Raw genomic sequence first — 19,927 nt, 5'->3', positions numbered from 1 at the left:
TCCAGCATAGGGGTAGGGCAGAGTAGGAGCAAGGGGGGTGGCGAGCCTGGGTTAGGACCTGTGGATCGTTTCTTTGCTATCGCAGATGGGTGGGTATGGACCAGTGCGACCTTTGGGGGGGGGGGTGAGCGGAGGGAGGTGGGGTGTGTAGGGCAATGTCGTCAAATGCTACTATGTTCTGTATTGTTGTTCATGGGGGGGGGAGCTGTACTGCTTGACCTTGGTATGCTTTGGCAGATGACTCTGGAGTGCAGAGCTCTGCGCAATATATGCAAATTGACCAATAAAATATGTTTAAAAAAAAAAAATGTAATTTGGAGTTGATTTTCAGGCACTCAAGTTCGAAAGACTGCTACTCTCATTCAGATTTGTAATTTTGCACTTCAAAATTAGCAAGACTTGGCGCTTGGGTTAAAAAATCTACCTGAAATGTTTGTTGACGGCACATGTTAAAGGAATTGCCGCTCACTTCATAACCTTGCCGATCACGTTCAAATTTGTGGTTTTGTGCTAAATAATTGCTGTAACGGTCTTGGGGTAAAAAGTCTACCTGAAATAACGCTTGCATTAAAAAAATTACCTGAACGGCACATCTTGTGTTAACATTTGTCGGAATAATTACAGTGTGGCGTAATGTCGTAACCCATCTAATTTCACATAAATTTTGTTACCTGAACAAAAAATAAAAAATCATGGGAGTTACTTAACGCAATTCAAATTTCACCCAGGCCTACTTATTTCCACAGGAACTTCAACATTCAATGATTGGGAGCACCATAACTCTAAACTGATTTCTAACTTCAAGAGCCAACAAATATATTAGAGATTTATCTTCATGGCTGGTAGACTGCATAATTGTTTTACATTTTGCTCACCACCTTTTTATTCTGCCAAAGTGGATTGGCTCTTTTTAAATTAATATGCCTTAAAATGTCCCGGAATCCTCATTTTAAAAACGATTGTGCTAAGTATCTTATCTGCTAAAATCAGATTATGAAATACTTCCTCTTACAATGTTAAAAATATTTACACATGGGGCAATCCTGTTTTAAGTATTTATGGACCAGTAGGAACCAGATCAGATAACTGACTTTTTTTGTTGGCTGATATTGCAATTAAGTAAATTAACAATGTTAGCCCGGACTTGTGGTGTTTAAAGTTCTAATAGTTGTCACTGCACCATGTATTGAAATATCCAGAGAGGATGGATCGTAACCTAGCTGGCATAAACCTCCTAGATTAAATTAATATCTGAAGCAAAGAAATCCCTAAAGAGATTTGCTAGTGATAGGGGATACCTTTGATACGATTTAAGATTGGGGCACATTCCATTTCATGCTTTAAGTAATAGTGATGCCGAAGTAGTTGTACTGAGCATTGCAGTTTTTGCCATTAATTTGCCAGTTAGCTCCAGGTATTTAATTCTCATTACCATGGTTGTGTTTTTTAAACACCCATACATATTTTTTCCCTTATTATACACAAGGTATTTGTTAAAGGAGCTCTGTAATGTTCTAGAAGTGGGATTGGGGATTATGTTGTTGTTTGCATACATTAGACACTGTCCTATCCTGAGGTTGGGGAGGACAGCTATTGCAAAATCAAACATTTAATAGGTATCCACGGATTAGTAGCCAAATAATAATGGAGCCAAGATGCAACGTTGTGTCTCCCCAAAATTCCCACATCACATGGGTTTAATCTACTGCCCTCACTCGTGTGGAAGATATTGATCAAGCAGGGCTCAATAACCTATTGGAACAATTTGATCCAAAGTTTATTACTGTCAATAAATCTCAGGTACCAGCGGGATCTTTTCTAACTGACTCGCTCTTATCTCCTAGTCATTAAGGCTATGATGTCATTAGTAGAGAGAGCTCAATCTTTAATACTCCGATTAAGAACATCTCCCTTTTTATGGATTGAGTACAAGATGGAAGGATTTGTCTATTGAGCAAAACAGATTTGTGTAGAGTGGTTAAGAATTGTGACCAACATTATGTATGATGTTTGCACTTTTGATGGGTTAGAAGTAGCAGTGGTTTTGCCAAACAGTGTTTCAAGTTTATTTTTGCATGTTAAATGGCATTCAGTCCAGCATAATTTTTTTTCTAACAAATTAGTATTACAAAGTCCCTTGTGTGATGTACCAAGCTATCATACGTTATAAAGAAAGAGCCAGAATGGCATTGCTTGACATCTGAGTTATTGTCTGAGACCTAAAACTCACAGGCTCGGAAACCAAAATCTGCCCTTAAAAAGACTGCCCAATCCGATGCTTCTTTTTATAAAAGTGAAATGCTTTCTTATTAATTTGGCAATAATACCCAAAAAGCATAGAAACAGGGATACAGGGTTCTTCAGGCAAAAGGCATTAATGTAACGAGCAAGGCAAAATCAGAGATGCATTCTACAATTAGAGAAATGAAACCATGTTTACATGGTCGATAACCTGCTGAATATTGGCTGTGGAAAGAGGAATCCGCTGACTTTTATATGTAACTTGGACAATAGATGATCAAATAAATGACCACATTAGTCCATGAGGTCTCCCTTCAACAGAATGTTAGAGCATGAGTGATGGTGTAGTTCGATATGTGTTTTGTGCAGTTTAGACTGTGATAACTTTCTGTAGATGTGTTATGCAATGGAATGTATGAGAATAAGTGTTGATACTCTTGAATTATGTCAATAAAATACTGTTTTTTGATATGTTTTGTAAAATTACAGAGCTATTCTAAAGTCATGTGGAGATACTAAAGCTTTCTCAATTGAAGTTCACCAAAGAGCCTTCTGAGTGTCCTCCTGAAACAGAAGGCACCTTGTCAAATAAGGTAAGGGAAGTAATAGCTAGTATCCTGAAAGCCTAATGTCTCTTGGTAGTTTGGCAAGCCTTGATTATTTGAGTGACATTTTTGCCTTTTTTCCATAGAAGTCAAAGAGTCAGTATCTGTAAATTTTAAAGAAGTCCCGGAGAGTGTCATAGGAAAAGTACCAGTTAGAAAGTTGATCTGTGGAGTAGCAGTCCTTTTTTATGGTTTAAATCCTCCCTCAGTTTGATTTGACTTTTAATCTGGTATTCTGTACAATAAATTCTACAGTCAAAAGTACTATCTTCCTCATCATCTTTTCTAAATGATTTTAACTTTTTATCATTGTTCTCATTTGTGATTAGTGTACTTACTCTGCTGTTCTTATTCTGGTATGTGGCAGTCTTACAAAATATTGCCCTTCTGTTTTATGTAAGTACCTTGGATAGTTAAACAAGAGTTCATGTTTCTGCCACTTAACCCTTCAGCTGAAAGGGTACAATGATAGAAGTACTTACACACATAAGGGGCCGATTACGATGCGGTCGGAAAAGGCTCCGACCCTCGGTTGGAGCCTGTCTGACCACATCGTAATATGCCGGTCGGATTCCTTTCCGACCGCCTCATTACGATAGAGGTGGTCGGAAAGGAATCCGACCGATCATTCTGACAGGCTTCCGACAGGCTCGGAGAGCCTGTCGACCAGTTGGAATGCGACCTGTAATCCCAGGTGCGGCTCTTTCAGCCCTTGGAATTATGATGTGAAGATCCGGCAGCCTTTCCGTACCGACATTTCCAGAAAGGCTGTTGGAACTCACATTTAGGGGCCCACAGCAGGGCCCCCTTGGGTGCACGGCCTCCAGTTGGAGGCAGAGGGGGCACCGTAGAGTGCCCCCCTGTTGATCCTTGCACCCCGTGGCAGGCACCTTGAGGGGCCTGCTACGGGGTGCAGGGATTAAATGCACCTCCCAATTTGCAATGGGAGCATGCATTAAGTCTAGTTTACAGCCTGAATGCATGCTCCCATTGTAAAATGAAAGAATGCGACTGAACAGTGTTCGGTCGCATCCTAAGGGGCCGGTTGCGACCGCCGATTGGGTGTCGGTCGGTCCCATGATAGAGACGATTGCCTCCACCGACATCATAATCAGCCCCTCAAGTGTGCTGATATAGCGGCGCTGCTCGATTGTGTCTACCACAGATAGAAGGGTAACAGGCAGGGCTGTCATGAACAGGCATCAATCTTTGGGGTGGGTACAGCTTTTGCAGCTTGTCCCAGCAGTGCCAGAGGCAAGTACATAGGCACCACTCATTGTTCAGCTGAAGCCCACGTTTAAAATTCTTGTTCTCTAGATAGACTCCATCCACAGGTTTCAGTAGTGAGGTAGATTTCAGCAATACTAGCAAAATCAAGTTGGCTGCATTGAGCACATTTGACTTTATGTTAAGTCACATGTAGATAGTGGAAATGAGTGCACTTGTTAAAGGTACTTGGATACATCTGCAAAATAGATGGCGAGCACAGTGAATCCAGGATACAGCCGTGCTTGAGATCATTACTGTTCTCAGATGGACATATTAAATCGCCACCCTAGCCAATTCTAATTTATGAACAATGTGCTGAAATATAACCTTACTGGAGTCATTCTATTTCTGTGAAATAACTAAAGTCTCATTTTACCCACAAAGCGTGAGCAACACGATCACAAGTTAGTCTAGTCAATAAACTCTGCATATAGTTTCATTCCCTTCAATGTCACTTATTTTCTGTTAAATTTTGGAGTATTAGACAGTTATCAGCAAATGACTGTTCAGATTTAAATCCTTTCTACTTTACGTTAGGTTTATGGTTGCTATCTATACATTCCTGAAGATGTATGAACAATCGGAGGTTAATATTGTACCCCTGGAATCCAAAAAGATCATTAAACTCTTAACTATTTCTAGTTGATATGGACCCCTATTTATAGATAGGCGTTATCATCTTACCCTTTCATGATTAGGAACGTTTTATTTTGTAGACTGGCTTTCATATTTGTTATAATGACTTTGCTCAGTGCGCCGCGTTTAATAAAAATAAAAAAGCTGTAATTTGAATGTTATTGGTAGTCTGATCTGTAGAGACATTTGGTTTTTTGATGGCTATCAAATGTCCTTCAGAACCCACCCAAGGTTACCAATTTAAATAGAAACTGGGATTGAATCAGCTAGAAAGTCCATTGTAGCATTTCCCTTGATCACAATTTCATAAATACGCTGAGCAAGACTACTTGGTTACTCAAGGAGCTTGAATTATAATGAGCTTGCCCAAGTGAGTTTTTTGCACATTTCCAGAAATTCTGGACATTCCCTACACTTGAAGATCCTATAGTTTTTACATTGATCTACTGAAGGACATTTTCAGCTAATAGAAATGATTTCGACAGCTTCCAGGGCAATTGAAGTATATGTGGACTGGTAATACCCTAATATATATCATAAGAGCTAAACAGTCTGAATAGATACAAACAATACCTTAACAAACCTCGGTAATGCATGAAAACAACATAACTGCCACCCCCTTTTTGTAAGTCCTCTTTGACTTGAACTAGCTGTTCTGCCATAAACCTGAATTGAGAGCATACTGCATCTGATCTACCATTTTTAACATTAAAGAGATGGAAGATTGCTGTCTAAAGTGCAACTCTGTACAATCCAGATTCCAACACTCCCTGGAGCTTACACCAGTTAGGGTCCTCCTTCAATTACATCATCTTTAGTTGTTTAGGGACCATATTGAACTATTGGCTACTATATGTAGTGATTTGCAGATTTGGCATGAGTCATAGCTACTTCGGAATATGAATAGCTCACTCTTGGATTTTTTTTTTTAAACTTTTTTTATTGGCATTTGTTAGTACAGTTGTTACATATCAATATTGGACCGCATTAACATAAAGAATGTGTTTCCAGTCAGGTGATATCAATCTTGACAGTTACAATCACTTTGGCTTCAGTTATATGCAGTATGTATTGTAACAGGTGTTTGCCATATCAAGAAAAAACCGGGGGGGGGGAAACAACTAGGGGTTGTCATGGACTATCAGATGGAACAGTCGGACCATGTCACATGTGGTTCGTCAGGTCACTGGTGAAGCAGCACAGTGGGAGCCCCTTGCCGACAGTATGATTATGCAGTCGGACATGTGGCATAGGTGTATGAAACGGGGCGGCGGGGGTAGGAACCCAACCAGTTCCGGGTAGGGGTGAAGCGTCAGGGGGGAGCGCCATCGGTGCGGGTTTGTATCGCGTGTGGCTGTGTAGCGTTAGGGGTGGTCGCATGCACGCTCAGGTCATCTAGGGGCTGGGACTGTTTAAGTTGATGTAGCAGAAGCACCCACTCCAAGGATATCGGGGTTTTACGTATGCCCTTCGCTTCTTCCTCCCGCAGGGCATCCTCATAGCTCACTCTTGGATGGACTATATTTCGCAATTTCTCTCCCCGCTCTCTATGGTTTTGTATGCAAACTTAAATTTATGTGGAAATCCTGAGCTGTAAATGAGATGTATAGCTAGAGCACCATAGTTTCTCCTACTGGTGAATAAAAGAAACCTCACAACCAATCGTGTCCTTATGACCATTACTCTTTTCAATAAACCTCACTAAAGCAATCTGCTTTGACCCAATTGAGAATTAAGGTAAGTTTCCAAGTATACAGTGAACGTTGGACCAAAGTAGAGATGGCTTATGGCGGTAGTCAGGAAATAGATTTATCAGATGAACCCCTAACGGTCCTACTACTTGGATCTGACTCTTCAGCAAGAGCCACAGCCATATTGGTAGTTCTACTTGTACTCGCTGGTTTCTTACCAAACTTAGTGGTAACATAGACTATCATAAAGGAGCTACTTCCATCTGGATGCCGGATTTGAAACCTGCAGCCTGAGCCATCATCAGATCATGTGTGCCTTGATAATTTAAATTAGTTGAATACTCTTTTTTAGAGGCCAAGTGTTAAGACAATCTTTTAAGAGTCACATCCTCCTGGGACAATTCTTTGAGAATGAGTTTACAGACCTATGTCACATCATTAGCTGATAAATAAGGGGAGTAAGCAAAGTCAGTAAATGAACTAGATCAAGAGACGCCAGATATAGTCTTGGATGTAAAAATTGTATATAATTTAAGATTGTTCTCTTTAAAAATTGTCCTGGATGAGAGCGTGTAACCTGATCTTGCCCTCTTTTTTCTTTCAAACACTCTAGCTACGCCCTGCTAGAAGGACTCATTATGATCCACATACCCTGACTGTTTACAGTAGATGCTGTTTTATGGTCATCTGGTCAGATTCTGCAATTTGAGATATCCTGATGGCTTTTGACATTTCTGCTGCATTCTAGGCTTTTATAATTTGCTATTTATTGCCCGAGCTCTCATGGAGTTGGACACAAGGTTCTGCAACCAGGTGTCCAGGATTATCAGTATATAAAAACCTTAAAAATCTGTCTGTTCAGCTTCTGTAACCAGTGAGAACTCAACTCTGTCTATCACCAAGGGGCCGCCCTCCCTCTCCCTGGTGTCTTGTGGGTGGATCCTTGCTTGGGGATCGCCCTCCTGTTTGATTCTCCCCTTTCCAGTGACAACTTTCCCGTCTGAATCGGTGCTCGGTGGGCTGAGATCTGGTCCCGAGCGCCGGTGCACTTTTACTTACACCTTCAATGTAATGATATCAGCGCGCCATGCGCAGTGATAGTCATTACATTGGGGAAACAAATGCTTTGGACTAGTGGGGAAGCTCTTCCCCAGCTCCCAAGGCTGAAATGTTCATCTAGGAAAGCCTGACCGCTCTGTGCCACACTACCAGGACTGAGCTAGGGATTTATTAGTGTGAATCCAAAGGATCTATTTGGGGTCCAGTGAGAGTATTCCATAGTGAAGCCTAACCAGCCTCACTGCATAATAATCCACTTTTTTACATTGGTGTTACAGCGGTGGAATTCTGAACACGCGTTTCGCAGTACCACTTGGTCATAAGTGAGTTTGCATGAGAAGTAGACTATTGACAAATGTTTCACTCCCAGATTTTTCAAAGAAGATTTTTATTGGAATTGTTCGAGCCCTGTGTAGACCCCCCATTCCAAAGTAAGTAAAACATTAGAAAGTTAGGCAAAAGTTTTATAAGTTTTTATAAAGTTCTAAAAAGATCCCAACTTTCAAATAAAAGGTTAGTTCACAATCAAGGCTGATAAGAACCTCGACCTGTCCATCATCCCAGCTCTGAAGAGCAGTGATCTGAGAGCCTTGATCAAAATTAGGGGCCTTGGCTTCAGAACCACGGCCAAAAGGGAGGATTTTGAGAAAGCCCTCCGCTCCTATGAGAAGGAACAGCTAGAGAGGGAAGGCCATTCCTTAGAAGAAGATTCTGAAGAGGATGAGAATGTTGCCTTGGCCCAAGAGATAGATGATGGTGAAGACTTAAACGCTCCACCCTTCCCCAGGCCCCCTTTAGCAGTGGGAAGCACTGAACGTCACTCTAGTTACCAACCTACTGCTAAAGTGGCAGTGAACCTTGAGGAAGAGCTTGACCATCTCTCATTAGAGGAGTAAAGGATTGAACTCGAGGAAAGGAGACTAGTCCTCTTAAAGCCCAAAGATAATGGTGGTAGCAACGTAACTAGGGAACAAGAGGAAACTTTTGACCCTAAGATCCCCAAAGCAATTGTCACCAAGTTTAGTGATGGTGATGACATTGATAAATGGTTTGCTGCCTTTGAGAGGGCCTGCAAAATTAGAAGGATAGGTTTCCGATAATGTGGCTCTCTACCGTGGAAGTTGTTCTCAGTCAAGGGCTTAGATAGACGTCTGACCCTTGATGAGGATGTGGCTGAGTCCTACCAGCACATGTAGGAAACTTTAATAGAAGGTTTTGGACTCACCACAGAGGAGTACAGAGTGAAGTTTAGGGACCCCCATTCAAGTAAAAAACAGACATGGGTGGACTTTGTAAACTCCTCAGTAAAAGCACTAGAAAACTTTGGGGTGGACACTTATGATGGGCTATAGAATCTGATTATGAAAGAGCACATTCTAACTAATTGTACCACAGAGAAATTGCATCAGCATGGGGTGGATTCTAAGTTGACTTCTCACAGAGAGCTGGGGAAGATAGCTGACACACTTGTCATGACTGAGAAATATTTGCCAGTGTTCCTTGTGAAGCACCTTAAATGCTCTCTTACGTATTCATGCAAAGCACACGTATCCCATGCGCTTTTCTTTCGTTTTTCCTATGCGCTTAATATATACTCAATGTCTTATTCGGACATCTTCATGATATAGACTCTAATCACAGAGTTCTGAGATGCGTAAGTGCAAGGCACACCAAGTACTGTACATGAGTATGCAAGACTCTGATCACACAGAGTTCTGTAAAAGTATTTGTGAGTTTCTAATCACAAAGTGCTATTAGCACTTTAAACAAGAACACTAACCACGTATGCGTTACTGCTTCCACTACAAAAGTCAAAGTGCAGTGAATTTTCCCTACGCGGAGTAGCTGTTGACACACTAATCCGTTATTAGCAGGTGCAGGAGAACAGTAGGTACAGAGCCATGCTACCGTGATTCCAGGCCAGTGGCAAGACAGGTGGTCAACCAAAGGCTCCAATTTTACTTCCAGTGGTTGGGACTCCCTTTGAGAGCGTGGGGATTGACATTGTTGGTCCCCTTGACCCTCAAACTGCATCTGGGAACAGATTTATTCTAGTATTTGTAGACCATGCTACTAGGTACGCATAAGCAATCCCCCTCAGGACTGTCACTGCCCCTGCAGTGATAAGTGACTTTTTGGTATCTTTACCAGAATGGGATTTTCAAAGGAGGTGGTCTGCCTACCTAGAAGCTATGTGGGATGAATGTGGTGTGAGCTCTAAGTTCACTAACCCATATCAACTCCAGACAAATGTTTAGTTGAGAGATTCAACAAAACCATGAAGGGCATGATAATGGGCTTACCAGAAAAACTCAGGAGGAGATGGGATGTTCTGTTACCTTCCCACTTGTTTGCATACAGAGAGGTGGCTTTAGGCCCTTTGAACTTTGTCTGTCCATCCTGTAAGGGGTCCCTTGAGTTTGATGAGAGAAGGCTGGGAGAAACCCCTGAAAAAACTCAAACATAATATAGTGGACTATGTATTGGGCCTGCGTTCACTCATAACTGAGTATATGAAAAAGGCAAGCAAGAATTTGGATGCCAGCCAAGATCTTATCAAGTTCTGGTATGACCAAAATTCAACACTGATTGAGTGCCAACCAGGCCAATCGGTGTGGGTGTTGGAGCATGTGGCTCCCAGGGCCCTCCAGGACAAGTGGACTGTCCCTATTCCACCTTGGGGAAAAAAGGGGAAGTCACCTACCTGGTGGACATAGGCACCTATAAGAGTCCTCACAGAGTATTCCTTGTAAATTGCCTGAAACCACACCAAGACATGGCTGACATGACCATGCTCATGGTCACTGGTGGAGGCTAAGAGGAGGGAAGTGAACCCCTCCCTGACCTACTGTCAAATAACCCAAAGGATGGAAGGTTCAGTAGAGGGTTTTGTTAGAATCTCTCACTACACAACAGCAAACTGATTGCAGGCAAGACTTCTACCAATTTGATGAGCTCTTTACCTTGACGCTGGTCAGACAACATGCCTGTCAAAAACAACATTTACAGATTGTCTGATCAAGTCAATGCCTGCATCAAAGCTGAAGTCAGCAAGATGCTAGAGCTAAGGGTGGTGGAACCTTCTGACCATCCCTGGGCTAGCCCAGTGGCACTGGTCCCCAAACCTCACTCAAAGGGTGACAAACCAGAGATGAGGTTTGGTGTGGATTACAGGGGTCTTAATGCAGTCAGTAAAACTGATGCACACCTCATTCCAAGATCATATTAGCTCAAGGATCGGTTGGGTACAGCCAATTTCTTGAGTACTTTTGACTTCATGTCAGGGTATTGGCAAACTGGGCTCACCCAGGGAGCAAAAGAAAGATCAGCCTTTTCTACTCTCTGAAGGCCGCTTTAAGTTTAAGGTGATGCCTTTTGGACTGAAAAATGCTTCTGCCACTTACCAAAGATTGGCCAATAGAGTTCTTCCAAGTCTGGACAACTTTAGTGCAGCATATCTGGGTGATATTGCTGTATTTAGTTTCACCTGGGAGGATAACCTGGTCCACCCGAGGGAAGTACTACAGGCCCTGCAGCAAGCAGGCCTAACTATCAAGGTCAGTAAGTGCCAGATAGGGCGGAGTACAGTTGTCTACTTGAGCCACCTTGTGGATGGAGGCCAAATACAACTGCTCCAACCTAAAATCTAGACCATCCTGGATTGTGAGGCTCCCAAAAACACAGACCCAAGTCAGGGCTTTTCTTGGCTTGACTGGATTACTATACAAGGTTTGTGAAGGGGTAGGGTAGGGTATCATGACGGCCCCTCTCACTGAGCTCACCTCATCCTGGACCCAGAGACTGGTTCCAAAGTAAAGAGGAACCTTGCTGCAAGTAAAGGCAATTCGAGAACTCCCTTTGACTTGAGGTACTAGTCCCTGCATGCCAAACTGCACCAGAATCCAAAGAATCACTGGCCATCGGGCTCTCCGAGGGAAGCGCCCAAAAGTAAATGGTGTAGTGCATTGTGTGAAAAGTAGTCCTGACCTCCAGCATGTTTCAGGTGACTACCATTTTCCCCTGGCATTCAGGACATCGAAGTGACCGAAGGTTGGACTTGCCACTGCCAAGGCTTGTTGGTGGCCAGTCCGCTACCGCTACCTTTGTGCTTCCTGTGCCTCTAGGGTACCCAGCAGCATCGTCAACCTGATGCCTCTGTGACCCCGTTGTCGAGATTTTGCACCCACTTCCTCAATACCGTCTAAGCAGTAAAATCAGCAACTGCGGCTCCCGTTCTTTAGCACCAGGGACAACCAGGACTACTCTGCAACTGGGCCCTATGAGCCATGTAAAAACAAACTGACTGTCAGAGCCTCGTCCTGGGACCCACCTCACATTACTGCCAAGTGGTTTACACTGAACTCGACCAGCAAGTGATCGTTTGACAAGTGTAGTTTCCCACTGACTGCAACGTAATCGTTTTGCAAGATTGAAGTGCACTAATTTATTTGTCCTTTAAAAATCTATAGCTCTGATTATACTCATCCGATTTTCTTTGTTTTGGTGTCCGAAATTTATATAAACATGTGCTTTATTTTTATAGATCGGTGTCCGATTTCTTTTGAGTCGTGTCAATTACTACTCGTCCATGTTGATACTCTGAAATGCTTATCACGTTACTCTAGTAAAGCCTGACTGCTCTGTGTCACACTACCAGGACTGACCTAGGGATGTATTAGTGTGAATCCAAAGGACCTATTTGGAATATTGTGAGATTATTGCATAGTGAAGTCTTGCTGCATAATAATCCACTTCCCTACACTGCTTTATAGTGGTTACTCTAGACGTTATGCGGCTACTATGTAGTGATCTCCTTAGGCCATTTAGTAGTCTTGTGACACCAAAAATGCTGTTCATTCTGAGAGCAGAAGCATAGCAGTGTTCTGGTGCCAAAATGATTTGCAGAGTGTCTGACCTTTGAGTTTTAGACTTTGCAGCCCAACTTTAACAGGTGCCTCAGTGCCCCTTGTTGGATCTTCATAGGAGAGTAAGTGGGAATATAGAAAACTAGCAAGGGGACAAGCAAGTGGAATGAGCCGCAGGAGATCTGGGAAGCAGCACTCAGGAGTCAAACACACAGCCTTTTCTGCCAAGTCTCTTCTGGCTAGTGCTGTCCCAAAAAGGCCTAGAATGCCAGAGCTTAGTTAAGGGTGGTGGGACAGGTAAGCCACTAGTGGAACAGCAGTTAGCTCTCAGTGCATCATAATGCAATTGCCTGCCCTGCTTTGCACCCTAGTCCTGAAATGATCCTGCATCTGATTTCACTTCCCCAAATGTGTTTGTCTCATTACGTGGTCCTGGAGCCTTTGCTACACATAACAATCAGCTGAGATGTCTGAACTATCCCTGTACTCTTGTTTACATTATTCATGTTTATATAGGCACTGATTAGATCTTATATATTACAGGAGAAGTGTTTAGGTCGAGCCTGGGCAGTGCATGCGCTGCTCTGAATGGCATGCTGTATTCAGGTATGGACTTGAAGCTCCGCCCACCTTCCACCCATATTTGTCATTGGCTTGTGTCATTGTTCATTGCAAACTGTGGCTTTTCATTGGTCAATAGGCTTAGTAGTCCCTCCTTAGTACCACCTTGTCTCGTTTAGTAACATCCCATGAGGACACCCCCTGTTACTTGTATTGTTATTCGGTAGGCTTCAGTTACAGCCTCCGAGCACTGTTTTCTCAAATAGCTTTGCCCTGCCTGCTGTTATAGGCAGGACACGCTCTTTTCTAACGCTTCTCTTTATAGCACGGGCGCAGAACAAATGCATTTGCAATGCAATAGGTCTCGCATTTGTGAGAGTTTAAGCTATTGTCATTGTAAATGACAATGCCTTTTATTTATCGGTTTTAAGAACAATACATAAGTAAAAGGTATTGTCATTTACAATGTCAATAGCTCAAACTCCCTTAAATGTGAGACCTATTGCATTGCAAATGCTTGTCTATAAGAGCACAGTAAGCAGATGTGTACCAGATGTGTACAGAAGCACTAAGATGGCTACGTTATTTGCACGGAGATGACCGTATATAATTGTACAGGAGCACTAAGAAGGACCTTAGACATGTATTTTGGAACACAGCAAGACCGTATATATATTACACAGGTGACTATAGCACTTTCGTAGTTATCGTTCAGTTCAGACTTTTCTTTGAAAAGGCCTTTTTAGGTCTCGGCTAGCGAAGGCTGCGCTTGCGCAGTCTCACTCGCGAGATTTAATGACTTGGAGAAGAGGGGCTTGAACCCGCCCCTCTTCTCTCCTCTTTTCCATTGGCTGGCCTCTTAAATGCTGGTCAGCCATTGGAGAAGAGGTTCGTCTCGCCAAACAAGCCCCGTCTCTGCGATTCGGGGGCGTGTTTTTTGTCGATTTTTCTCTGGGCGTGGTGTTCGAGAAAAACACGCCCCCGAATCCGAAAACGCCGCTGCCTTTCTCCGAGGCATTTCTGCTTTCACCTCGGAGAAAGGCAGTGGTGTGCTTGTTTTCTTCTGGGAGTAAGCCTCTCTGTATTCAGATGCTGCCTGTGTGCCTGTTTTCTGCCTCGCCGTGTGCTGGAATCCAGAGTTCGTCCCTCGGCGTCACGTCCACATCCTTCCCCGTGCCTAAATGGGTGACGTAACCGGCGCTCATGTAAGGCGCTACTAATCTCCCCGTGCCGAGATGTGTAATGAAAAAACGGTGCTATGTGGCGCACTCCAACACCTTCCGGTCGTGTTCACGCTATATCATTGCTTTGTATGTCGGCTAGACTGACGACTTTTGTGCTGGAGACCGGAGTTCGTCCCTCGGGGTAGCGTCCACATCCTTCCCCGTGCCTGAATGTGTAACGTGACCGGCGCTCATGTAAAGCGCTACAAATCTCCCCCTGCCGAAATGTGTAAGGTAAATACGGTGCTATGTAAAGTGCTCCAATACCTTCCGGGCGAGTTCACGCTATATCATTACTTTGTCCGTCGGCTAGACTGACGACTTTTGTGCTGGAAGCCAGAGATCGTCCCTCGGGGTCACGTCCACATCCTTCCCCGTGCTTGAATGTGTAACGTGTAACCGTAAGGGAAAGACCCAATATACCCTTGAGGGCTTGGGCAAGTTTAAATGAAAAGGTAATGTGCCAACAAGGGATTTTGTTTGAAGAAATTATATCTTTTTTTAGTTTTAGAAAATTAATTTGAAAATGAGTTCAAGACTGATACTCAACAACACATTATTTGACTGAATTGATCAAATATGTAAAAAACACACGGGGTATCTATTTCGTGAAAAAATCACAGATCTTTTTATATATACAATCAATAAAAAGGAGTACAAATAAACAATTGAATGTGCAGTGTAACATGAAGAGAGAAAAAAAAATGTTATCCACATTTCATGAAACAAAATATCCAATCCAAAAGAAAACACAGAGATCTATCTCATATTAGGAGAGCAATCGACTGTACATAGATGTTATGGATATAGATAATGTAGTCGACGTTTCGGTCTGTGATGGCGTCAATCCGTCAGACCATCTTCAGGACAGTGGAGATTTCTAAAAAGGACTCTTATGACTCATTGAATTCAGTCTGAGCAGAGGCAATTTCATCCCCTCATCGAATGGATTATGCTGGTTCCGATCTTAGTTGGATGAAGATATTCCTTCCTGATATCTATGGAGGGATAATAGAACACTGCAGGGCAGCACTATGAGTGTGGTACTCTTGTACGTCAAAAGGAGGAGACTATCCTTCCTGGTTTAAGGTTCTTTATTGGGAACTCTGTGATGACAATTTCTATCCGAGAAGAAACTAATTCAACAACCGTCCGCAGGCAGGAACCCGAACAGACTAAGATCGGAACCAGCATAATCCATTCGATGAGGGGATGAAATTGCCTCTACTCAGACTGAATTCAATGAGTCATAAGAGTCCTTTTTAGAAATCTCCACTGTCCTGAAGATGGTCTGACGGATTGACGCCATCACAGACGCCATCACAGACCGAAACGTCGACTACATTATCTATATCCATAACATCTATGTACAGTCGATTGCTCTCCTAATATGAGATAGATCTGTGTTTTCTTTTGGATTGGATATTTTGTTTCATGAAATGTGGATAACATTTTTTTCTCTCCATGTTACACTGCACATTCAATTGTTTATTTGTACTCCTTTTTATTGATTGTATATATAAAAAGATCTGTAATTTTTTCACGAAATAGATACCCTGTGTGTGTTTTACATATTTGATCAATTCAGTCAAATAATGTGTTGTTGAGTATCAGTCTTGAACTCATTTTCAAATTAATTTTCTAAAACTAAAAAAAGTTATAATTTCTTCAAACAAAATCCCTTGTTGGCACATTACCTTTTCATTTGAATGTGTAACGTAGCCGGCACTCATGCGGGGCGCTCCAAATCTCCCCGTGCCTGAATGTGTAATGTAAATACGGGGTTATGTAAAGCGCTCCAATAACTTCCGGGCGAGTTCGCACCATATAAATATATAACTCTGCCAGCTGGTGCTTTCGTTCTACTGCTGCCTACATCGGGAGAATAAAGGGGGTTAAGAGTGCTGGTTAAGTGTTGTATTGAAGATTTGTGGTGGGGGTTATGAGCAATGCCAATAGCTCTAACTTTAACGATGCCGAGACCATTGCATTGTAAATGCTTGTTTCATTTGCTTATAACTTTGTTGGTTCTTAGACAAATCTGAATGAATCTTCCCAAACAAAAGTTTATCTGCTGTGGTTCTCTATTGCACTTTTTATGCAGATCCTTTGAGCAGGGGCCAAAAAACTGGGGAGAGGGGGGGATTCCAAAAGTTAAATTTTCTATTTTAACTCTAGTAGGACTCTGCTCCTTGATACAGAAAAAGCAGTTGATCTGAACTACACTAAACTTGGCAAGTATATAAAAATGTACTTGGGGATGTGCATTTGCTTTGTTTGGTGTAAACATTTTCAGTAGTTTTTGCGAAATTAGCTTTTAAAGTGTTTGTCTGGGTATGAAGAGGTTACATTTTAGAGATATGTGGACAGTCAATCTTCAGACCCTTTTATAGATTTGAGAGTCCGTGAGGGATTTGCGAATCTAATAAAAAAACATAAAGTCAAACCATTGGAATAGTTAGCTTTGTCTTGCACCCATTGCAGAGTCATAAATCTGCTTTAGGCTGATTGCCTGTGACTGAAAAATGTATGTTGCAGCCGTAATTCCCTAACACCGTGCTTTAACACCCTGTGTTAGAAAAATAAGGGCGTAAGGGGGCAAGGAGAGGCTACCTTGACTCCCAGGCCCATGTTGCAAGGCCCCAAAGGGAGACACTGGCTTAATCCCTAAAATGTTTAAATAAATGTTTTATTTGAGAGGCTTGTGAATCCTCTGCTGTTTTGTGAATTCTGTACTGTCCTCTGGTGTCCCAGGATTTGTGACATTTAAAAAAAAAAAGAATTTGGGACCACATGTACAAAAGGTTTTAGCGGTTGCAAACGGAGAATCGGCCATTTGCGACTGTTCAATAGCTTTTTGACATGTACTAACCCTATTTTGCGAGTCAGTAACCTATTACCAACTCGCAAAACAGGGTTTGTAAGTGGGTATTAGGAAGGGACATGTCAAGGACCACCCTTCCTGATAGTGAGTCACAGGAGGATGTATGAATGTTTTGTGGAATTAATGCTGTCACAAAACTTTCGCAGTTTACTGCCTACTTCAAGTATGTTGTGACCCAGTTGCAAACAGGAATGGTTGCGAAAAAGTTTTTTAAGAGCAGCCAGTGTTCCCGTGGATCACTGCCTACTCTTAAAAAATGAAACTGAATCTTTAATTTTTCAATTTGAAACACATCCTATTTTCCTCTTAGGAAAACGGGCTGCATTTAAAAATAACGTTGCTTTATTTAAAAGTAAATACAGACATGGTGGTCTACTGTCCCCAGCAGACCACCATCCCTCTGTTTTTAGCGATTCCCAATGGTTTGCCAAAATTGCGACCTGTCTCATGAATGTTGATGAGGTAGGTCATTTGCGCATTGGGTCAAAGGTTATGTGCAGCCCGGATTGAACACCCATGCGGGGTGGTGTGCAAGGCTTGGCCATAGGTCTGGCCATGCAGCCAACCCCTTCTATGCACAGCCATAGACCTTGGGTAGTGGGCGTTACACTCCGATGGAGAGTTGGGCAAAACTCTTGCTGCGCTTGTCTAAGGCGATGTGCAGTAGGAGTTAACCACCCATGGAAGGTTGGGCTCGGGCCTGGCTGTAGGTCAGGCCCTGCAGTCAGCGATTATTCTAGAGAATTTGGAGGGGCATTAGACAGGAGTTGTAGGTTGTAATGTAGGGGGGTATGCAGGTTTTGCAGGTGTGTAGTAGAGGGCTTGCATGTATTGTAGAGGAATTGTCATGGTTGCTTGGTTGTGGAGGAATTGTAGGTGCGCTGTGAAGGAAAAGTTGTAGGCTTGAAATAGTAGGGTGTGTGTGGGTTATAGTGGAGTTTTAAGTGTGTATTTGAAGCAAGTTAGATATCTGCAACTCCATCTGATCCATTTGAATGGATAAAGTGGGACTATTATCATTATTTCTCTTTTTGTTCTAATTCCTATACTATGTCTAAATAGAATACTTTCTATTTAGTATTTTCTGTCTTATAAACGGTGTTTGTTATGGGTTGAATGACCAGGTTTCACTCATTCCATTAGATTTTAAATCTTTCAACAGATGCCATTCCAATGTAAGATAGCAGAGTTTTTTAACCATGGAATTTCCTCATACTTGAACATATGGGGCATTGTGTACAGTATACTGCATTTTTTCCGATCGGTAATATATAAAAGTGTTCCCTAGTTTCCCTAGGGTATCTGTTCACAAAGCCCAGACCCTATATTGAACAGGAGAAATCTTACTCTAGGTAAACCCATCCATTATAAGATGATATATCTCTGGGGTTCTTGTAGCATGTAGAAACTAGTCACGCTTTGACTGTGGCTTCCTTTATTAACATGCAGCAAGATTTTGTACAGATTTTTTCTTTGCACTTGGCTTACCGGCTATTATGTACGGAGGTTGAAAGCAGCCTTACATTTTACAAGGGAAAAAATAAAAGAAATTATTAAAGTTTAAAATAGGCGTAAACTTAAACACCTTTACTGTAGAGTTTATGGACCTCTCCTCCCCTAAAAACCCAATATAAGTAAAGTAAATAACATATACATCGATAAGGGGTTTTCATCAGTAACAATAAATGGGAGGGAATTCAGCAAAACGTTTCTGTGGTGAGCCACTCACCCACACATATATTTCCAGACTGCTGTCCAGGGGCAGCCTTGTCTCGAGTGAAGCCCTCACACCAGAGTAGTCTCTGTTCTGGATCTCCCACAGCAGAGGTGTCAACGTTCTTCACTTGGCTCTCATCAGCTCAACTGAAAGTGTGATCAAGTAACACAAAAGGCTAGGCCTCGCCCTAAGGGTCCCATGAACCTTGCACAACTGACTCTGCGGTCCTTCTTCTCTCATCTACCAAAGGGAAGTGCTTCAGGAAGTATAATCAGCATCCCCTTGCTAACAACGTCTTAGTTGAATTTCTAAAGGGAGCCCAGTCACCATCCACTTCAGCTCAGTGTCCACCCTCTACCCACATGAATGCAGGCAGCACACTTTCACTACCTGAGGAAGCTGTCCACGCCCTCCATGTTGTTCTATGTCAAAGCAGAGGCATTCAAAATGGATCCCACTTTGCTTTGTATTTGATACTATGAGCCAAACTTGAGGATAATTATAAGAAGACCTTTGCTTCAGCATTTACAGAATCTCAATGTTTTCATTATTTAGTCATCCATTATGTCACATTGCTATGATCTCAAGGTCACTTCTTCTATCGAGTGTAGCCTAAAGCTCTCGATATTTCCATATATATTGATTCAGCCATTACCTTTTGTATCCAACCAGTGACCTGATCAACTGACCTTGCTGGAGCAGTGGTCTAGTGGCAGGCTAGTAATGGACAGACTGTTAGCCTGATTCTAGTGATATCAGCAATGTCTAATGTTTATTTTTACTGTTTTGCATACTCAAATTGCATAATATTTCAAAATAAATACTATATACTCCTAAAATCTGGCATTCAAAACTGTCCATTACATAAAACTGCTGATTGTTTCCTCTTGTTAGTTCTTTCAAATGGTCATATCCTTCCCCTCCATCCTCTGCATACTACTTTCTGAGCACAACCTACTCTGTCACATACATGTTTGCCTCAATCTTTATTATTGTATTGCTGCAAATTGTTTCTAATTCATTTACAAGAGCACAACTGCTCCTTCTTTAAAAAGTAGGTATTGTTAGGTTGCAGGGGTATAATCTCCTCTAGTGTTTTTTAATCCCAACAACAATCTGCATGAGCTCACATTCTCTCCCTCTAATGATCAAGACTTACTCTTATTAACACAAAGA

General features: G+C 42.2%; 1 protein-coding gene across 2 annotated transcripts in view; it reads left to right on the top strand.

Annotated features, from left to right (window-relative positions):
* The window catches only part of SGSM3 (small G protein signaling modulator 3), a 276,018-nt gene that overhangs the window by 37,988 nt on the left and 218,103 nt on the right, over positions 1-19,927 (top strand). For both annotated transcript variants that reach the window (XM_085601237.1, XM_085601236.1), the window contains exon 2: positions 2,731-2,834. The gene's annotated coding sequence lies outside the window, so the exon portion shown is untranslated. The remainder of the gene's footprint in view (positions 1-2,730; positions 2,835-19,927) is intronic.

The sequence above is a fragment of the Triturus cristatus genome, chromosome 4_2 (assembly GCF_964204655.1).
Source record: "Triturus cristatus chromosome 4_2, aTriCri1.1, whole genome shotgun sequence".
Classification (NCBI taxonomy): domain Eukaryota; kingdom Metazoa; phylum Chordata; class Amphibia; order Caudata; family Salamandridae; genus Triturus; species Triturus cristatus.
Note: the sequence above shows the minus strand (reverse complement) of the source record. Positions and strands in the feature narration are given on the sequence as shown.